Source organism: Ranitomeya variabilis, chromosome 1, assembly GCF_051348905.1.
Source record: "Ranitomeya variabilis isolate aRanVar5 chromosome 1, aRanVar5.hap1, whole genome shotgun sequence".
Classification (NCBI taxonomy): Eukaryota; Metazoa; Chordata; class Amphibia; order Anura; family Dendrobatidae; genus Ranitomeya; species Ranitomeya variabilis.
In genome coordinates this window covers 960,974,553-960,995,126 of record NC_135232.1, presented here as the reverse complement: position 1 = coordinate 960,995,126, position 20,574 = coordinate 960,974,553, and positions in this window count along the sequence as shown.

The window sequence follows — 20,574 nt, the reverse complement described above, 5'->3', positions numbered from 1 at the left end:
ACATTAATACAGGTGCGATGTCTCGTTGTTTTATAGGAGGAAGTAGTAATCAAGAGACAGTTCCCATATTACAGAAAGGAGTAATTATTGCTGCTACATGTCCTGATCTGGAGAAGGAGGTAATAGAGGCTTCCTGTCCTTCAGGTAAACTGTTTGTCCCTGTGAACCTTCATCTTAGAATTTGAGTGAACATTAGAATTCGTTCCTGGCTGAACATCCTGGTAGTAAAGCCACCACAGGTCTTCTTTCTCATTGTTTTAGCTTTGTTGGTCTAGAATTCACCAGGATGTTCGATATTATGTAGCTGCCTGTAGTACTTGCGCACGATACAAGACCCCACATTCTTGTCCGTCTGGGGCACTTCAACCTTTGGAGATACACAGTAGAATGTAGACCAAGGACTCATTGATTTGTATATTTTATTACTGTATCGGCAGGTAAAGCGGTAATATTGGCGTCACGGAGTTACGGCGACAGAACAGTACCAGAAGACTGCATCATTTGATGGCTCCTGCTTCGCCGCTGAGAAGAAGCACTTCTCCAGTGTATTAAATGTGTTTTTTTTCTTTCAGCAGGACAGGGGCTAATCGGCCATGTGAAAATCCCTGCTTTCAGCTGTGCTCAGTTAGCCAATCCACTCTCCTATAAAAGCTAGGCCTTCTGGCCAGATCCTTGTCTGAGTTAGCACTTGCTAGAGATAGACCTGGAGAGTGAAGAGCTGGTGTCTGGAGAGCTGGAGGAGTTTATTGTGCGACTGTTGCTTGGTATGTACGCTTGGAAATTCCTCATCCTTACCTGCCTTATTTTCTTCCCCCCCCCCCCCCGTCCTTCACACCCCGGTGAATACCTCTGTTATTTGTGAGAGAATATTTGTGTGAGTGGAATTTTCTTTTAGCCTTGTCTCTGTTCCTCTGTCTGTCGGGTTGGTGTACTGCGACAGACTGCGACAGACTGTGAGCCCTAGTAGGCAGGGTCCTCTCTCCTTCTGTACTTGTGTGTGCATTGTATTGCTCATGTTGATTGTACTTGCCTATGTATGCCCCTTTTTCACATGTAAAGCGCCATGGAATAAATAGCGCTTAGTGTTGAGCGATACCTTCCGATATTCGAAAGTATCGGTATCGGATTGGATCGGCCGATACCGGCAAAATATCGGATCTCGCCGATACCTATACCCGATACCAATACAAGTCAATGGGACACAAATATCGGAAGGTATCCTGGATGGTTCCCAGGGTCTGAAGGAGAGGAAACTCTCCTTCAGGCCCTGGGATCCATATTCATGTAAAAAATAAAGAATTAAAATAAAAAATATGGATATACTCACCCCTCCGGCGGCCCCTGGACCTTAGCGATGTAACCGGCAGCCTCCGTTCCTAAGAATGCAGAGTGAATGACCTTCGATGACGTCGCGGCTTGTGATTGGTCGCGTGACCGCTCATGTGACTGCTCACGTGACCAATCACAAGCCGCGACGTCATCGCAGGTCCTAAACTCACTGCATTCTTAGGAACGGAGGCTGCCGGTTACATCGCTAAGGTCCAGGGGCCGCTGGAGGGGTGAGTATATCCATATTTTTTATTTTAATTCTTTATTTTTTACATGAATATGGATCCCAGGGCCTGAAGGAGAGTCTCCTCTCCTCCAGACCCTGGGAACCATACACTGGGAACTTCCGATTCCAATTTCCGATATCACAAAAATATCGGAACTCAGTATCGGAATTCCGATACAGCAAATATCGGCCGATACCCGATACTTGCGGTATCGGAATGCTCAACACTAATAGCGCTATAAAAATGAATAATAATAATAATTTTTAATGCTGGACAGTCATAAAAAAGTACGTATAGTTACTCTTTAAGAGCAACTGCTACTTCATGCAGACTAATATGGTCTTATTTCCACTTTTTTTAGTTTTACATTTTTATTGTGTATTGCATTTAGTAAAGTGATTGGGTTTTTCTGCTGATTAAAAGTGGTCTGAGCACTCATAAAACAATGGTCATATGCAAATTACTAATGGACCCTCAGCTATGTACCCTTATTGGATATCTCCTACAAATGGAGAAAATTTAAACATACGGTAATATCAGGAAATTGTTATGTAGTACATTAATATAATTTTACTGGAGCCCGAAGCATGGAGCTTTACATAAAAGCATCATCTAACCAAACAGAAAGTGGAGCATGTCCTACAGGATAAACCAGTTAACAAACAATATTTTCTAAGTGACCTGGACACTATAAGTATAATATTTAGCTAAACTGTTGTCACTACAAAAGCGGACTCCTTTCTTCTTTCATCAGCACGTCTCTCACAGATGGAAGTATTTACACAAAAGTGATGTCATTTTTATGCCAGTTTTACAATATACTGAAGTGCATATTTTAGCCTAAATTATACTTTACAAACTCTAAACCATTATGTAACGAAGTCAAGGGAGACTTAACTTTTGTGAAAAAAATAGTTTCTTAAACAAATGTGTTTTCTATCTGGACAAGTGATTAACAAGTTAGTTGGCTATCTATTGGTTAAAACCGCATACTGTAAAAGTGAAGATGTTAATAATTTTACATGCAAAGAAAGAGGTGAAAAAATAGTGGAGAGATTGAAAGAAAACATTGTAAGAGAATCTGACAGTGAAGAGTAAGCAAATATGGGCACAAATTGAAAACAGATGTGGAATTTTATTGCAAACTGCTGGTAAATAGCTCGAAAATGCATGAATAATGCACAAAGTTGAGTCACAAATATGAAGTGCACTCTCTCATAGGAATCTGAAAAAAAAATACAAATAAGCAGCAAGTCAGAAACTTGGACGCTAAAATGATTGGTTTATCTATTCCTACTTCAGTTTTTCCCATAGTTTAGACATAAATTACCAATAAATCTATGCAAATTGTCTCTTCAGAGAGGAAGAGGTCTAGAACTCTACTGCCACCTATTGGAAGTAGCAATCCTAAACGTCAATATCAACCCTTTAATGAGGCTTGCCACATGACTTAGGATAAAAGCCAAAACTAAAATCTCAATTTGCAGACACTGTGTTTCCAGCTACTGCCACTCGTCAATGCAAAGTGTGAGATCTGGTTTGGTTGGTTGAGAGGCGTCCAACCCTGATCCAAGGGGTAACATTTCTCCTTGCAGAGAGTGAAATGTCAAGCCTCACATGCCAAAAACTTTCTAAAAATTCAAAAACTTTAGCATTTTATAGTAAACATTAGGTAAATGATTACATAATTAAATAATATTTTATGATGAAACATAAAATATACTACATTAAAAATGTTCAAATTGATTCAGTGCCAAATGTGTCAAATGTATATGAATTTGTTGGACCCTGTAAATTCAGACAATGTACAATTCGCTTTATACAAGTCATCAACAATGCCCACCTCAATTTTACACAATGCAGTAAATTGCAACAGCCAAAAAAGGCTCACATGACCTTGAGTGCGGCTGGGCCAGCTTCCCCACAAAACCTTGCAGATATCATATAACATGGTATACCCTAAGCAATCAGAAAGGGACTGTAATAGCCTGTACAAAAGCCAAGTCATGTATTGCAGCAGTCATTTTGGATTGAATCTGGACAGTGAGATGATTACATAGATCACAATGCAGCAATACAGATAGGCTAAGAAAGCTATAAAACATGGGACAAACTATGCAAATAATGGGATGTACAGCATCAGTAGTGAAGAAGATTGGTGCACTTTGTGAAGAAAAGAAAATAATAAGGAGATTCAGTTGTTGGAGGGAGAGAGCAAGAGATAGCATTGCTGGCAGCAGTGATTGATCACAACAGTGATAATATTATATTGCACCTGGCAACCACTGCATCTGCTGCAATTCAATTACACATTTTTTTCCATTCCTAATGCAGAAGCAACCCAACAATAATGCTGAAAGAAAAAAATCTAATTTCTGTCTGCCACTGACAGTCAAAGAGAGTGCATCACAAACTAATAAAGGGATGTGATTTGTTATGCAGATTCTTGTCATATCACTGCATTGTTTCTGTTTTGCTCTTAGAGGTGGAAAAATATTTTCCCTCCTGAATACTGCAAAATACAACCTGTTCTCACACTCCCTAATAGCTCAGTGTATTATTAGGTTGATTCCCAAGTGAACGGTCATTGGTCATTTGAATCGACGAGCAGCCATGAACGCGATTTCCCAAGAAAATAGAGACAGCATCATCCAGCTCATCGATAGAGGTCTATTGGTCAAGAAAACTGCCAAACTGCATCATTTAAGTGCCATGACAGTTTGAATAATACAAAATGAAGTCCGTCCATCCATTCAGAAACCAAAAGGTGGATATCCAGGCAAAATATCGGGGTCAATAAGTTGGCTCATCCCAAGGTCTATCAGTTCTTTCGATAAACAGAGCAGTGGAGTTGGCTCGTATGCTTCATAAATAATAGTGAGATCACAGACATCAATGCGATGCACATTACACAATTCTGGAATGGTGGCCCAAAAAAGGTGAAGAAGCCTCAACTCCAATGTTGTCATAAAAAGCGGTGATCTGAATTTCCAAACAAGTTCGAAAAGTGGACATTTAATGGTTTGAAACGGGTGATTTGGAGCAATGACATGAAAGTCAATACACTAGGCTCTGATAGGTGCAAATAGGTCTGAAAGAAGCAAGGTAAAAAGGGGCTAACAGATTGAGAAATTGAAGGAAATGTCAAGTTCGGTGGAGGAAGCCTCAAGATATGGGGTTGTTTCATAGGCAAAAGCATTGGATTCTCGACCAGAATCGATAGTGGTCTCAATGCTGAGCTATATGTGAGTATCCTACAAGATGATTTACTTTGTAAACTCAAGTACTAAGGGTATGAAAAGGACGACATAGTGTTCCAACAGGACAATACAAAGCATATATCAACACTGGCGAAGAAATGGTTCAATGACAATGAAGTAGAGGTGCTGAATTGGACAACAGTCCCCAGACCTCAACCCAATCAAACATTTGTGGGTAGAATTGAAGAAAAACTGTATACATACCCAAGTGAAACCGACCAGTATATAACAACTTTGGGAACATGTAGTAGAGACCTTCAAATCAAATTTCAGTCAACACATGTTTAAATCTGACTAAGAGCATGTCCAGAATGATTCAGGCAGTGCTGAAAGCCAAAGTGAATTCATAAAATACTAACAAAATAATAAAAATAAAAATGTAGATTTTTAGGAGCAAAACAGTAACAATGCAGTAACAGGACAAGAATCTGCATAACTAATCATATGCTAAATAGCTGCAAGTCAAATTTAAGTATGAGATATCCAAGATGATTGCCTATAAAATTATGGCAGTCTCAAGTTCAAAGCAGAAGTGGGTGATGAGTTATGGAGCCTGAAAGTCAAAAGTTCAAAACATTGTTACCCTTTTGCTATTCACTGTACCTGGTAATGTATTAGGAGGATCTATGATGCTATTCACCTAACATCTCATTAATAACCTATTTAAACAGGGCCTCCTTTTTACATTTATCATGCCCACTCTTGTCTCTAAATTGGCAGTAAAAAATTACCCTACACCTATTCCTTTTTTCTTGTTTTTATCCCTTTTCTCACAAAAAATATTTATTGTCTATATTAATTATTTGCATCATTGTATTTAATAAAGCACTATATTTTACTATTTTTACTATTTATTTTTCATCTCCTTTATTCTTTTTGGTTTCAATGTGTTTGGATATATACTATACCTACTGTAGCATTTCTTGTTCAGTCCTTATTGGGAAGGTGGAAATAGCGGTGTTTAAAGATGCAAAAGAAAATGTAACAAATTCCAGTTCTCATACTTTGCACTGATGAGCCAGAGCTGGTATATCATCTCTCCACAAGGAGAAATGTTACCCCATAGACCCTAGTGCAGTCACCTAGCCAAATTAGTTTTCATACTTTGCTCTGAGTAGAGCCAATAGCCGGAAATATCCTGTTTGCAAATTGAGATTCTGATTTGACTTTTATGCTAAGTCATATTGCAAGACTCATTAAATGGTCGATAGTGACTTGTAGGATTGCCGTTGCCAACAGGTGGCACTTTAGAGTTCAAGTCCTCTTCCTCTCTGAAGAGGCAATTTGCAAATTAAATTTCCTATAGGTGCATTGCACTGCGAATAAGCCTCATTACATTGGAATGCCAGAAAAGGTATGTCACTCTCCACAAGGAGAAAATTCACCCTTTAGACCTCATTCCAGAGCCTCTCACCTAGACAAATCAATTCTTATACTTTGCACTGATGAGGACAAATAGCACAAAACACTGTATCTCTAAATTTAGATTCTGATTTGGCTTTTATTCTAAGTCATATTGCAAGACTCCTTAAAGGGTCAATATTGACTTGTTTGATTGCTACTTCCAACAGGTGGCACCACGAAGTTCAAGTCATCTTCCTCTTTGAAGATGCAATTTACATAACAAATTCCAGACAATTATCTGCACTACTAGATGGTGGCCCAATTCTAACACATCAGTTATTCTAGAATATGTATGTAGTTTATTTATGAAGTTTTCAGAATAATGCAATTTATACACAGGATTCAGCAGGCCGAGCGCGACCAATTAGCAAAGCGTGGTTCAAATTCCGTGCCAATTCACGGTCGGAATGCGCCTGTCGCTGATTGTTTGTGGCCGGACGGGCGTGACCAATCAGTGAAGCCAGGGCCAGCTGCAGGTTTTTGAGGGCCCCGGGCGAAAGTCTCACTGGGCCCCCCTCTTTAACACATACCACTATTCATGATGTACAGATACAGCAGAGAAATATACCACAGCAAAGTAGCATATAACACAGCCCACATAGCCTGTAGCACAGCCACATAGCATATAGCACAGCCATGTAGTGTATAGCACAGCCCACATAGTATATAGCACAGCCCACGTAGTATATAGCACAGCCCATGTAGTATATAGCACAGCCCACGCAGTGTATAACACAGCCCATGTAGTATATAACACAGCCCTTGCAGTGTATAATGCAGCCGGTCCCTCTTGTTCTCACAAAAAAAAGAGGCTGGTCTCTCCGACACTCACTTCAGCAAGAGAGTAAAAATGTTCTCCATCGAGCAGGTGCTGACTCACATAATATATTGTAGCATAGCGCCTACTACGTGTCTTGGGGAACACTCGCTTGGCAGCAGAATCAAAGCACTCGGGCACGGTTTTCTATCAAAACACAGTCTTTTCGGTTTATTTCACACAATGTAAACCACATCCACAGGAACCTGGTAACAGTTTGAACACAGTCTGCATATATACATCTTTACCACAGTTCGTCTCTTACCCCGGTCAGCATTATACACGGTTTTCAGACCTTTACCCGTTGGCAAACTTTACAGGTTCCTGGACACCCCTTGGCCTCCGAGGTGCCCATACACAATGTCTCTCACTCTGACCCCGCTCAGTGTCACACGGTTCCTTCCCGTTACCTGTTGGTGCCGCACAGGTTTCCCGGACCCCTCTTCTCCACAGAGGTATCCCTCAGACGTTTCTCACTCACACTGACTTCAGGTCAGTCCCAGGTCCTCAACACAGACCTCCCAGGTCTACGGTCTCCAGGTGCTTCCAGGACGACTCCACTCGCCGGAGCCTCCAACACCAACCGTTCGTGCTATGTCCAGCACGCAGGCTCTCCAGCCTGGAATGGTCACTGTGTGCTTCCAGGACGTCTGTCCCCACCTGGGACCGTCCAGCACACAGGCCACTTTGCAGTGTCCTGCCAGGACACACGGAAGTGTGTCCACCCTGACGGACACTTACCCACTAACACTCACATTCCACCATGTGCTCCACACACCTCCTTTACATAGGTGTAACCACACCCAGGTACCTGTCACATGGCTAGTCAGGTGAGCGTGACATCACCACAGGTCCTTGCACACCATATATATGCCTCAATGCATATCTCAAGGAGCACACACAGCGCCCCTTAGCTGCCACAGGGGTCGCTATACCACAATATATACAGTACAGACCAAAAGTTTGGACACATTCTCATTTAAAGATTTTTCAGTATTTTCATGACTATGAAAATTGTACATTCACACTGAAGGCATCAAAACTATGAATTAACACATGTGGAATTATATACTTAACAAAAAAGTGTGAAACAACTGAAATTAGGTCTTATATTCTAGGTTCTTCAAAGGGCATTAACCTATGATATGCACATAATAGTAGTTATTTGGCACGGCTCTACTATTCATGGGTACTTCTCTGAGCACCATGTGGCTTATTTGCCAATAACTACTATTATGTGCATATCATAGGTTAATTGTTATACCTTATGTACATTTTCCATTATTATATGGGAGTCTTGTGTGATATTTGGTAGTTTTGGGAGCATGTACACAGAGGGAGTTATTTCTGCAAGGTTTTAATTGTTTTAATCCATGTTACTAATAAAGCTTATGTGTTTTTTTCACTGAAATTTTGGTGGTGTGCAAATGTTATAGTGGCTCCTTTTTCTGCGTTCTTTATCATTCTGTCTATAAGCCACTGTATTTGCACCCCCATTACCTATTTATTGTATTACTGTGGTGCACCAGCTATTCAATGTGATTTAAGTCTCCTCACCTCGACATGCTTATCATGTCACTCTCCGCAAGGAGAAACCATACTTCTTAGCTCAGTATTAGTAATTTGAACTGAATATGCTGAGGGAATGGGAGCCAGTGAAGAGATTTGCAGACTGGAGAAGGGGAGGAGTAGCGAGGAGAGAGATGAATTAGTCGGGCAACATAGTTAAGGATGGACTGGAGAGGTGCGAGAGTGTTAGCAGGGAGGCCACAGAAAAGGATGTTGCAGTAGTCGAGGCGGGAGATGATGAGGGCTTGCACAAGCATTTTAGTAGATTAAGGGTTGAGGAAAGGATGGATTCTGGAAATATTTTTGAGCTGGAGGCGACAGGAGGTGGAAAGAGCTTGGATGTGCAGTTTGAAGGACAGGGCAGAGTCAAGGGTTACTCCGAGACAGCGAACCTCCGCTACGGGGGAAAGTGTTATGTCATTTATTGTGATGGATCAGGTAAGGAAGATCTGTGAGATGGAGGAAGATGATTAATTACAGATTTGTCCACATTGAGTTTGAGGAAGCGAGAGGTGAAGAAGGAGGATATGGCTGATAGACACTGCTGAATTCTGGACAGCAGAGCGGTGACGTCTGGGCCAGAGAGGTAGATCTGAATGTCATCAGCATAAAGGTGGTACTGGAAGCCATGGGACTTTATGAGTTGTCCTAGGCCAAGGGTATAGATTGAAAAGAGTATGGGTCCTACAACAGAGATTTGGGGGCTAAAACAGAGAGAGGGTGGGGTGAGGAGATAATGTGGGAGTAGGAGACGCTGAATGTGCAGTTGGAAAGGTATGAGGAGATCCAGGATAAGGAGATGTCTTTGATGCCAAAGGAAGAGAGGATCTGTAGTAGGAGGCAGTGGTCCACTGTATTGAAAGCATAGGACAGCTCTAGGAGGAGTATAGAGTATTGTCTGTTAGCTTTGGCTGTAAGTAGGTCATTAGTAATTTTGGTCAGGGCAGTCTCAGTGGAATAATGGGGATGGAAACCAGATTATAGATTGTCAAAGAGCAAGTTAGATGAGAAGCGGGAGAAAAGTTCAGCATGGACGTGCTGCTCCAGGAGTTTGGAAGCAAATGGGAGCAGCGATATTGGGCGATAGCTGGACACAGTGGTTGGGTCAAGGGGGAGTGAGGTGAAACATGCGTTGGAGTAGTGGTGCAGCACGGCTTTTCGATGGAACTATAGGTAATTACCTGATCTTACCTGATATCTTTGTGACAACTGCATTCGCTTATGGCAGCCATATAATGTGCCCTATCAAAAAACTAAAGAAAATCGTTTCAAATAGGGTAAAAAAATAGCCTTATATCCTAATGATATTGCAGATAAAATTATCCTTTTGTTACTTTAAAATCATGAAACAGCCACAATCAACATAACATACAACCGTGCTGACTAAATAATCCTACCACTATAGCCTGATACACACTGCCTGTCAGCGGAGGTTGGCACCCTAACATACAATACAAGACTGGCGCCCATGCTCCTCGATGGCTGTCCCTAAATCTCCTGGGTGCACCCCAGACTGGTGTCTCATATAGACCACAGGAAGAAATGGAGAAAAATAGGGATTGCCAATAAAGAATGTTGAATGGCAGATGGCAATATTAGATAGATGTGACAGGGTGAAAAACACAAAGCCTGATACACACAGGAGGTTGGCACGTAACATACAATATGAGACTGGCACCCCCCGCTCCTCGATGACTGTCCCTAAATCTCCTGGGTGCACCATAGACTGGTGTCTCATATAGACCACCATTTACATAGATAGATGTGACAGGGTGAAAAACACAAAGACAAAGTGCAATAGAGCTTCTAAACATATAGTGCCTCACTATACTGTTCCCTACTAATACAAAATACCTGCCTAGCTATGGGGGTTGGCACCCTACTGTTCAGCAGATATGGCGACCCACTCCGCAGCGGCTCACTCTTGGAAACCCTACAAATCGGCTAATGTAATTGAAAACATGTCATATGATAAGCTCCAAGCAGGTGGCCATATTTGTACAAGAAAAGCAGATTTTGAAAACAAATAACACACAGCATTGATTAAAGACTGGTATTACATATTATGTCATAATGACATAATGATACCAGTAAGTGGGGAAAGATACTCATCATGTATGATGTCCAGACACGTCTCAAGGTGTTTCACCTATTCAGATCATCAGGAGGCTCAGATATGTCGATGCTGCATGGAACCACTCATGGTTCCCTAAATATATAGTTTACCCCTGAGCCCAGGGGGAGGTACTTCCTTCAAATGGTAGAGGTAAATTGTAATAGCCATTAAAATGGGTCCGGAACTGTCAAATAGTATAAGATATACTACGTCCATTTTAAGCCCCCTCATGCTCTTGTATTTGCGCCTTTAGAAATTAATAGTCTCTCATTGGTAAAACATACCTTAACACGCTATTGAGCCGGAAGTACGGTCGGTGTGTGTGTCAGCTGAACCGCAAATACACCTCCTGACCCAACTGCGCATGATAGGAAGCGGGTAATCGCGAACGCGATGTAATGGAAACACAGCACTGCGCATGTCAGTAGCCAATGCTGTGCAGCCTGTCTGTATAGGAGCGGATGATGAACAGCAGTTTTTGGTAAAAAGTGTTCCACATTGGAATGGAGACAGATAAGGTCATAGGTAAAGCATCACCATACCGCTCAACCAATGAGATTTAAGGAACATGCAACTATTACAGGCGAGGATTATATAAATTAATCATACACATATTACTGTAAGGGACAAGAATGTTATAATAAATCAAATCAAAATATAGATGAAAATAAGTAATTGATATTATTAATGTTCACAACAATTATGAGCACCCTGCTCAAAAGAATGGGGATGAAGTTTGTGGCATATCAAGTATTTTTATATATATCTATCTACCGGACCTTAAAAGAACCTTAGAGACTAGAGGAACCAACAAACAATGTTCGTAATAAGCATCTATATCAGGTTGGAAGGAGGACTGGGAACGTAGGTGAGCACATGGTCATGATTGATGAACCCTATTTTACAGAAAACATTCATAGGACAGGTTTCCATTAAGACCCATCGGTGTTAGACAGTTCAAATGATGGATTCAGGCACATTCTTTTTGGAGCAACAGTCTATCAAAGTTGCCACCTCTCGGGTTTGGTGTAAAGACTTCAATGACACTGAATGAGATTTCACTGATGTATCTCATTTATCTGTCTAGATATAGGGGTGTCATATTTGTGCCTAATGTCACCAATGTACTCACCCACCCTCCTCCTGAACTCTCTCCTGGTTTTACTGACATAGTCCTTAGGACAGCTGCACGTAGCTATGTAGACCAAACCATTGGTCTTACAGTTCGAGAAGTCACAGAGAAAAAACTTTTTGCTCATAGAGGAACTGATAATAAATTTACCTGGTTTCATAAATCTGCAGTTTACACAACTACCACATCTGAAAAAACAACAAGTTTTGCGGTCTAACCAGGTACCCTCCGGGACTGACCTTTTGAAATGACTGTGTGCTAGGTTATCTTTGAGGGACCGACCCTTTATATACGTCACAGACGGCCGAGGTCCAATAATCTTTGTCAGATCTGGGTCAGCTGTTAAAATGTCCCAATGTTTAGAAAGGATTTTAATGGCCCTATCACTTTGACAATCAAAGGTGCCAATGATTCTAGTCCACATCCATATTTTGCATTGAACGTCTGGTGTGAGTTTGTAATAAAGTACCCCTGTCTTGTGAGAGGGAGTGATTGTATGCTACCTCAATTATGCCTCTTGGATACCCTTTCTCAGTAAACCTTTTCTTCATGTCCACTGATTGTTGTACAAATACATCCATATCTGAGTAGTTCCTTCTTAGCCTCATAAATTGGCCCTTCGGAATACCACATTTTAATGCTCTCGGATGGTGGCTCTCCCATCTGAGTAGGCTATCAGTACTAGTGGGTTTACGAAAAAACTGGGTTTTTAATGACCCATCATTGTTTTTTTGGATCTGAACATCCAAAAATGCCAGAACACTCTGATTAATCTCAAAAGTGAATTTCATACCTATAGTGTTATCATTGAACAAGTTGGCATAGGATGGGGAGCAGGGACTACCCATAGCTGTGCCCCTGAGCTGGTGGAAGTACTTCCTGTCAAAAATATGGTGAGGGTATTGGTCCTTATACCATACATGATGAGTATCTTTTCTCACTTACTGGTATCATTATGACATAATATGTAATTCCAGTCTTTAATCAATGCTTTGTGTTATTTGTTTTCAAAAATCTGCTTTTCTTGTACAAATATGGCCACCCGATTGAAGCTTATCATATGAGATGTTTTCAATGATATTAGCTGATTTGTAGGGTTTCCAAGGGTGAGCCGCCGTAGAGTGGGGACGCCATATCCGCTGAACAGTAGGGTGCCAACCCCCACAGCTAGGCAGGTATTTTGTATTAGTAGGGAACAGTATAGTGAGGTACTATATGCTTACAAGCTCTATTGCACTTTGTCTTTGTGTTTTTCACCCTGTCACATCTATCTATGTAAAGGTTGGTCTATATGAGACACCAGTCTATGGTGCACCCAGGAGATTTAGGGACAGTCATCGAGGAGCGGGGGGTGCCAGTCTCATATTGTATGTTACGTGCCAACCTTCTGTGTGTATCAGGCTATAGTGGTAGGGTTATTTAGTCAGCACGGTTGTGTGTTATGTTGATTGTGGCTGTTTCATGGTTTTAAAGTAACAAATAAAAGGATAATTTTATCTGCAATATAATGTGCCCTATCACAATACGATACGTACATGATCAAGTGTTAAAGGTGCTGCCTTGGATTCTAAAGTGTTGTGAAATTGGATTTTGGGCTCCCCCGGTGGCCACTGGTGGAATTGAACTTGTGTGCATCATCCCCTCTGTTCACCTGTTCCCATCAGGATGTGGGAGTCGCTATTTAACCTTGCTCCTCTGTCACTTCCATGCCGGTCAACATTGTAATCAGAAGCCTTTCTGTGCATGTTCCTGCTACCAGACAACTTCCAGCTAAGTCGGACTTTTGTCCTTGTTTGTTTTTTGCATTTTGTTCCAGTTCACAGCTGCAGTTTCGTTTCTGTGTCTGGAAAGCTCTTGTGATCTGAAATTGCCACTCTGATGTTATGAGTTAATACTAGAGTCTTAAAGTAATTTCAGGATGGTGTATTGATAGGGTTTTCAGCTGACCATGAAAGTACCCTTTCTGTCTTCCTGCTATCTAGTAAGCGGACCTCGATTTTGCTAAACCTATTTTCATACTACGTTTGTCATTTTCATCTTAAATCACCGCCAATATATGTGGGGGCCTCTGTCTGCCTTTCGGGGAAATTTCTCTAGAGGTGAGCCAGGACTATATTTTCCTCTGCCAGGATTAGTTAGTCCTCCGGCCGGCGCTGGGCGTCTAGGGATAAAACGCAGGCTACGCTACCCGGCTACTGTTAGTTGTGCGGCAGGTTTAGTTCATGGTCAGTTTAAGTTTCCATCCTTCCAAGAGCTAGTTCCTATGTATGCTGGGCTATGTTCTCTTGCCATTGAGAACCATAACAGTTTGACCGGCCCACAAAGGGTTAAATTAATTGGCAGAGAAAGGAGAGAAAAAAGAAGTCTGCTGAAAAATTTTTTTTTTTTTTTCCTTCAGTTCTGAGTGTGCTTTCAATTGAATCACTTGCAAGTCTGCCTATATTGCAGCCTTCCTCTCTCTCTCTCCTTCTAATCCTGGAATGGCTCTGTGTTCACCTGTTTAAAATGGATATTCAGAGTTTAGCTGCAGGTTTGAATAATCTCACCACGAAAGTTCAAAATTTACAAGATTTTGTTGTTCATGTTCCTATATCTGAACCTAGAATTCCTTTGCCTGAATTTTTCTCGGGGAATAGATCTTGCTTTCAAAATTTCAAAAATAATTGCAAGTTGTTTTTGTCCCTGAAATCTCGCTCTGCTGGAGATCCTGCTCAGCAGGTCAGGATTGTGATTTCCTTGCTCCGGGGCGACCCTCAAGATTGGGCTTTTGCATTGGCTCCAGGGGATCCTGCGTTGCTCAATGTGGATGCGTTTTTTCTGGCCTTGGGGTTGCTTTATGAGGAACCTCATTTAGAGCTTCAGGCGGAAAAAGCCTTGATGTCCCTATCTCAGGGGCAAGATGAAGTTGAAATATACTGCCAAAAATTCCGTAAATGGTCTGTGCTTACTCAGTGGAATGAGTGCGCCCTGGCGGCGAATTTCAGAGAGGGTCTCTCTGATGCCGTTAAGGATGTTATGGTGGGGTTCCCTGTGCCTGCGGGTCTGAATGAGTCCATGACAATGGCTATCCAGATCGATAGACGTCTGCGGGAGCGCAAACCTGTGCACCATTTGGCGGTGTCTACTGAGAAGACGCCAGAGAATATGCAATGTGATAGAATTCTGTCCAGAAGCGAACGGCAGAATTTTAGACGAAAAAATGGGTTGTGCTTTTATTGTGGTGATTCAACTCATGTTATATCAGCATGCTCTAAGCGTACTAAGAAGCTTGATAAGTCAGTTTCAATTGGCACTTTTCAGTCTAAGTTTATTCTATCTGTGACCCTGATTTGTTCTTTATCATCTATTACCGCGGATGCCTATGTCGACTCTGGCGCCGCTTTGAGTCTTATGGATTGGTCCTTTGCCAAACGCTGTGGGTATGATTTAGAGCCTCTTGAAACTCCTATACCTCTGAAGGGGATTGACTCCACCCCATTGGCTAGTAATAAACCACAATACTGGACACAAGTAACTATGCGAATTAATCCGGATCATCAGGAGATTATTCGCTTTCTTGTGCTGTATAATCTACATGATGTGTTGGTGCTTGGATTGCCATGGCTGCAATCTCATAACCCAGTCCTCGACTGGAACGCTATGTCTGTGTTAAGCTGGGGATGTAAGGGGATGCATGGGGACGTACCTTTGGTTTCCATTTCGTCATCTATTCCCTCCGAGATTCCTGAATTCTTGTCTGACTATCGTGACGTTTTTGAAGAACCTAAGCTTGGTTCATTACCTCCGCACCGGGAGTGCGATTGTGCCATAGATTTGATTCCGGGTAGTAAATACCCTAAGGGTCGTTTATTTAATCTGTCTGTGCCTGAACATGCTGCTATGCGAGAATATATAAAGGAGTCCTTGGAAAAGGGACATATTCGTCCTTCGTCATCTCCCTTAGGAGCCGGTTTTTTCTTTGTGTCTAAGAAAGATGGCTCTTTGAGGCCGTGTATTGATTATCAGCTTTTGAATAAAATCACGGTTAAATATCAATACCCGTTGCCACTGCTGACTGATTTGTTTGCTCGCATAAAGGGGGCCAAGTGGTTCTCTAAGATAGATCTCCGTGGGGCGTATAATTTGGTGCGAATTAAGCAGGGGGATGAGTGGAAAACCGCATTTAATACGCCCGAGGGCCACTTTGAGTATTTGGTGATGCCTTTTGGCCTTTCAAATGCCCCTTCAGTCTTTCAGTCCTTTATGCATGACATTTTCCGTGATTATTTGGATAAATTTATGATCGTGTATCTGGATGATATTCTGATTTTTTCGGATGACTGGGACTCTCATGTCCAGCAGGTCAGGAGGGTTTTTCAGGTTTTGCGGTCTAATTCCTTGTGTGTGAAGGGTTCTAAGTGCGTTTTTGGGGTTCAAAAGATTTCCTTCTTGGGATACATTTTTTCCCCCTCTTCTATCGAGATGGATCCTGTCAAGGTTCGGGCTATTTGTGATTGGACGCAACCCTCTTCTCTTAAGAGTCTTCAGAAATTTTTGGGCTTTGCTAACTTTTATCGTCGATTTATTGCTGGTTTTTCTGATGTTGTTAAACCATTGACTGATTTGACTAAGAGGGGTGCTGATGTTGCTGATTGGTCCCCTGCTGCTGTGGAGGCCTTTCGGGAGCTTAAGCGCCGCTTTTCTTCCGCCCCTGTGTTGCGTCAGCCTGATGTTGCTCTTCCTTTTCAGGTTGAGGTCGACGCTTCTGAAATCGGAGCTGGGGCGGTTTTGTCGCAAAGAAGTTCCGACTGCTCCGTGATGAAACCTTGTGCTTTTTTTTCTCGTAAATTTTCGCCCGCCGAGCGGAATTATGATATTGGGAATCGGGAGCTTTTGGCCATGAAGTGGGCTTTTGAGGAGTGGCGTCATTGGCTTGAGGGGGCTAGACATCAGGTGGTGGTATTGACCGACCACAAAAATTTAATTTATCTTGAGTCCGCCAGACGCCTGAATCCTAGACAGGCGCGCTGGTCGTTGTTTTTCTCTCGGTTTAATTTTGTGGTGTCATACCTACCGGGTTCTAAGAATGTTAAGGCGGATGCCCTTTCTAGGAGTTTTGAGCCTGACTCCCCTGGTAATTCTGAACCTACAGGTATCCTTAAGGATGGAGTGATATTGTCTGCCGTTTCTCCAGACCTGCGGCGGGCCTTGCAGGATTTTCAGGCGGATAGACCTGATCGTTGCCCACCTGGTAGACTGTTTGTTCCTGATGATTGGACCAGTAAAGTCATTTCTGAGGTTCATTCTTCTGCATTGGCAGGTCATCCTGGAATCTTTGGTACCAGGGATTTGGTGGCAAGGTCCTTCTGGTGGCCTTCCCTGTCACGAGATGTACGAGGATTTGTGCAGTCTTGTGACGTTTGTGCTCGGGCCAAGCCTTGTTGTTCTCGGGCTAGTGGATTGTTGTTGCCCTTGCCTATCCCGAAGAGGCCTTGGACGCACATCTCGATGGATTTTATTTCAGATCTTCCTGTTTCTCAGAAGATGTCTGTCATCTGGGTGGTGTGTGACCGTTTCTCTAAGATGGTCCATTTGGTTCCCCTGCCTAAGTTGCCTTCTTCTTCCGAGTTGGTTCCTCTGTTTTTTCAAAATGTGGTTCGTTTGCATGGTATTCCGGAGAATATCGTTTCTGACAGAGGAACCCAATTCGTGTCTAGATTTTGGCGGGCATTCTGTGCTAGGATGGGCATAGATTTGTCTTTCTCGTCTGCTTTCCATCCTCAGACTAATGGCCAGACCGAGCGGACGAATCAGACTTTGGAGACATATTTGAGGTGTTTTGTGTCTGCAGATCAGGATGATTGGGTTGCTTTTTTGCCTTTAGCGGAGTTTGCCCTCAATAATCGGGCCAGCTCTGCCACCTTGGTGTCTCCTTTTTTCTGTAATTCGGGGTTTCATCCTCGATTTTCCTCCGGTCAGGTGGAATCTTCGGATTGTCCTGGAGTGGATGCTGTGGTGGAGAGGTTGCATCAGATTTGGGGGCAGGTGGTGGACAATTTGAAGTTGTCCCAGGAGAAGACTCAGCTTTTTGCCAACCGCCGGCGTCGGGTTGGTCCTCGGCTTTGTGTCGGGGACTTGGTGTGGTTGTCTTCTCGTTTTGTCCCTATGAGGGTTTCTTCTCCTAAGTTTAAGCCTCGGTTCATCGGCCCGTACAAGATATTGGAGATTCTTAACCCTGTGTCCTTCCGTTTGGACCTCCCTGCATCTTTTTCTATTCATAATGTTTTTCATCGGTCATTGTTGCGCAGGTATGAGGTACCGGTTGTGCCTTCCGTTGAGCCTCCTGCTCCGGTGTTGGTTGAGGGCGAGTTGGAGTACGTTGTGGAAAAAATCTTGGACTCCCGTGTTTCCAGACGGAAACTCCAGTATCTGGTCAAATGGAAGGGATACGGTCAGGAGGATAATTCTTGGGTGACTGCCTCTGATGTTCATGCCTCCGATCTGGTCCGTGCCTTTCATAGGGCTCATCCTGATCGCCCTGGTGGTTCTGGTGAGGGTTCGGTGCCCCCTCCTTGAGGGGGGGGTACTGTTGTGAAATTGGATTTTGGGCTCCCCCGGTGGCCACTGGTGGAATTGAACTTGTGTGCATCATCCCCTCTGTTCACCTGTTCCCATCAGGATGTGGGAGTCGCTATTTAACCTTGCTCCTCTGTCACTTCCATGCCGGTCAACATTGTAATCAGAAGCCTTTCTGTGCATGTTCCTGCTACCAGACAACTTCCAGCTAAGTCGGACTTTTGTCCTTGTTTGTTTTTTGCATTTTGTTCCAGTTCACAGCTGCAGTTTCGTTTCTGTGTCTGGAAAGCTCTTGTGATCTGAAATTGCCACTCTGATGTTATGAGTTAATACTAGAGTCTTAAAGTAATTTCAGGATGGTGTATTGATAGGGTTTTCAGCTGACCATGAAAGTACCCTTTCTGTCTTCCTGCTATCTAGTAAGCGGACCTCGATTTTGCTAAACCTATTTTCATACTACGTTTGTCATTTTCATCTTAAATCACCGCCAATATATGTGGGGGCCTCTGTCTGCCTTTCGGGGAAATTTCTCTAGAGGTGAGCCAGGACTATATTTTCCTCTGCCAGGATTAGTTAGTCCTCCGGCCGGCGCTGGGCGTCTAGGGATAAAACGCAGGCTACGCTACCCGGCTACTGTTAGTTGTGCGGCAGGTTTAGTTCATGGTCAGTTTAAGTTTCCATCCTTCCAAGAGCTAGTTCCTATGTATGCTGGGCTATGTTCTCTTGCCATTGAGAACCATAACACTAAAGTATCTAGATCTCAATCTATAAAAAAAAGCGAAACAGCACACTATAAATGCCTTTCAGGTGCACAGGCCTTAATTGCAATCCATCCACTATGCATAAATCCAAAAAGAAGAAAAAATAAGGCAGCACTCCTTTCTCAAGGCTCATCCAGAGCCAAAACATCGCCTGCCATATGGGTCTGAATTAAAACACAGATTTTCATTTTTCTTCTTTTTAGATCTCAATCTAGAGATGTAGTGGAAAAAACAATAAGACCCATAAAGGCCCCACGTTGTAACTTTAAATCTTTGGCCACGTACACGCATTCAGTATTTCGTCAATATTTTTCGAATAGCTGAAATCTAGCAAACTGGATGGCAATTTTGTCAAAGGTAAGCAGTAGCAATATTGTGGGTGAGATCAGGTGACAGCGTACTTAACTGATGCAAGATGACTGTTACCGTCCATAAAACCCGCCCCTGGTCAGGATCCCATCGCGTACAGGATCCCTTCCATTACCAGGGAACGTGTGGCATCATGAGAATGCTTTCTGGTCATAATCCATGACATGTGCTCCAACCAACGTAATTGGCGGAGGCGCTTCCAGATCTGATGCCTGCGGGTCACACTCTGGGATGTGCATTCCACTCATCGGATAGGAGGAGGCGTTCCTGGAAGTGATGCAATCGCAATAAAAAAAACACAGTTGGCAGGGATTTAAAAACAGCGAACACGCAGTCAGGATGGTGCAAAAGGGTCAAGTGGATGACTGGCGACACTTTCTTTAAGTGCGGTGTTGCACCAGCCACATAGTCTCCCCTGAGGAATCTGACAAATGGAATTTCGACAGGAGCAATATTTCCAATTATGGACATGATGATGGCCTAAGGGACCATTACATGTATATAGTTTACAAGGGGACACCAGGTCTTTCAGACTTCTAATGATGTGATAGTTCCAAATGAGTCTATTGACCGTTTTCCTCAATAGACAAAGTACAAATATGGTATGGTGTTTTCAGATATACACTACCGTTCAAAAGTTTAGGGTCACTTAGAAATGTCCTTATTTTAGAAAGAAAAGCACAGCTTTTTCCAATGAAGCTAACATTACATGATTCAGAAATAGACTCTATACTTTGTTAATGTTGTAAATGACTATTCTAGCTGCAAACGTCTGGTTTGTAATGCAATATCTTCATAGGTGTATAGAGGCACATTTTCAACAACCATCACTCCAGTGTTCTTATGGTACTTTGTGTTTGCTAACTGTGTTAGAAAGCTAATGGATGGTTAAAATACCCTTGAAAACCCTTGTGCAAGTATGTCAGCCGAAAACAATTAGGCTGATTAGAGAACCTATAAACCTGACCTTCATTTGAGCTAGCTGAGAATCTGGAGCATTACTTTTGTTGGTTCCATTATACTCTCAAAATGGCC